The following is a 2,256-nucleotide window of genomic DNA, read 5'->3' on the forward strand; positions in this document are numbered from 1 at the left end:
AAAGCTCAGATAAGCTAAAGTATAGTTAAAAGCTCAGATAAGCTAAAATATAGTTAAAAGCTCAGATAAGCTAAAGTACAGCTAAAAGCTCAGATAAGCTAAAGTTTAATTAAGCTCAGATAAGCTAAAGTATAGTTAAAAGCTCAGATAAGCTAAAGTATAGTTAAAAGCTACGATACGCTAAAGTATAGTTAAAAGCTCAGATAAGCTAAAGTATAGTAAGAAAACTAAGATAAGCTAAACTATAGTTAAAAACTAAGTTTAGCTAAACCACAGGTCAAAGCTAGAAATCAACAAAACGGAAGAATAAAGATTACAGGAGCACAAGAAGACAAAAGTATTCTGAAGCAGATTTTAGTGAACAACATTTATGGTGAAATCAAGGAGATCCCAATGTATTTCAATGGGGAACATTTTTGTAAATAGAAAGTATAAAAGTTACAAAAACCAAAAAGTGGTAGCACACCACACCTGATTGAGAACTTAACCTGCAGAAGGAGTTACAGGTCAAAAACCGTAAGAAGACAACCGGATCTCGATAATGAGAACAATTTAAAAACATTCACAACGAGAACATTACTCAGGAAGCGGATGATGGATCTGAGCAAATACAGATTATCTCTGAAGGAGGAAATAAATTTATGTTTTTACAGTTAAATGTTTAAACGATGAGAGCCGAGGTCGCAGCATCGGTTAAAAAACGGTACATTTGTTGGTAAAACTATTTTAAATTCATTGAAGGAATGCATATCGCCTGCTGCCTTGCGTGCTAAAAAGTTTCAAACATATTTTATGTAAATAAATAAGTTGAACCGCTCAGCTGCAGTGGCACCTCTAGGATTATTTATAGGGGTGGCCGTGTGTGTTTTGTGGGTGGGTGGGTGGGTGGGGGGTACTGAATTTATGGGTGGGCACATCAAAACCAAAAAAAAAAAAAAACCTAAAAATCAGTAGATTTTATTTTATTGTCATATAAATGGTTGTTGACCATTTTGATTAATTTTTTAATTACCCTTTATTTAACCAGACAAACCTCTTTAGGGGAGGGGCCTGAAAGCAGCTTTCTGGGCTGTGGGAGGGAACTGGAGACTCCGTGAAAATACCGGAGTCTCCGGAGAAAAGCCGCTCAAGCACAAGAACATGAAAACTCCACACAGAAAGAGCCCAGGTCCAGCCCGGGACTCGAACCAGGACCTTTTGCTGCTCTGTTGCCCAAATCAACTTTTTTATGAAAGTCTGAAGTCTGACTTTTAAAATCCACCCGAGGTTTTATTCTGAAGAAAAACTGTTTGAAACCGTGAATTAAAAAAAAAAAGAATTACAACAACAACAAAAAGAGCTTTGTTAACTGTAATCAATTAATAAACTAAAAAAATTCCAAGTTAAAAAGTTTCCAACCATTCATCCGTCCATTCAGCCAACCATCCAACAATTCATCCATCCAACCATTCATCTGTCCATTCATCCATCCATCCAACAATTCATCCATCCAACCATTCATCCAATCAATTTAGCCAATCATCCATCCAATAATTAATTAATCATTTATCCATTCATTTTTCATTCAAGCAACAATCCATTCATCCAACCAACAATTCATCCAACAATCCATCCATCCAACAATTCATTTCTCCAAATCATCCATCCAACAATTCATTTATCCAAATCATCCATCCAACAATTCATTTATCCAAATCTTCCATCCAACAATTCATCCGCCATCCGTTCATCCAGGGATCCATCCATCCAATGATCCATTTATTCAACCAATCATTCATCCATCAATTCATTCATCATCCATCCATCCAACAATTCATCCATCCAACAATCTGTCCATCCATTTTCATTCATTTTGTTTTTAAATGTAAAATCATGAAAACATCTAAACAAATGGCAGATACAGATCATCAAATAATAATTTTACTCAAATGATAAATACGTTACTTCTGGGCTGAACTGCCACTGATTAAAAAAAAAACAATCATCGCTTCTGTTCCTGACACACCTGTTCAGGTGATTAGACTCATCAGAACTTTCAGGTCCAAACAGAAATCATCCATACACCCTAAACAAACAAACAAACAAACAAACAAACAAGGTTCTCTACGGAAACATGTTTCAACTTCCGTCCTCTCAGAAACAGTTAGGAGCCCCAACAACAACAGCTGATAAGAAAACCAAACAAACCTCAGAACACCCTGACCCATGTTCAGACCCATGTTCAGACCCATGTTCAGACCCATGTTCTGAATCAGA

General features: G+C 36.3%; 1 protein-coding gene across 1 annotated transcript in view; it reads right to left on the reverse strand.

The window, feature by feature from the left end:
* The window catches only part of kcnq5b (potassium voltage-gated channel, KQT-like subfamily, member 5b), a 94,741-nt gene that overhangs the window by 91,880 nt on the left and 605 nt on the right, over positions 1–2,256 (reverse strand). The window lies entirely within an intron of this gene.

The sequence above is a fragment of the Nematolebias whitei genome, chromosome 16 (genome assembly GCF_014905685.2).
Source record: "Nematolebias whitei isolate Nwh7 chromosome 16, NemWhi1, whole genome shotgun sequence".
NCBI lineage: Eukaryota > Metazoa > Chordata > Actinopteri > Cyprinodontiformes > Rivulidae > Nematolebias > Nematolebias whitei.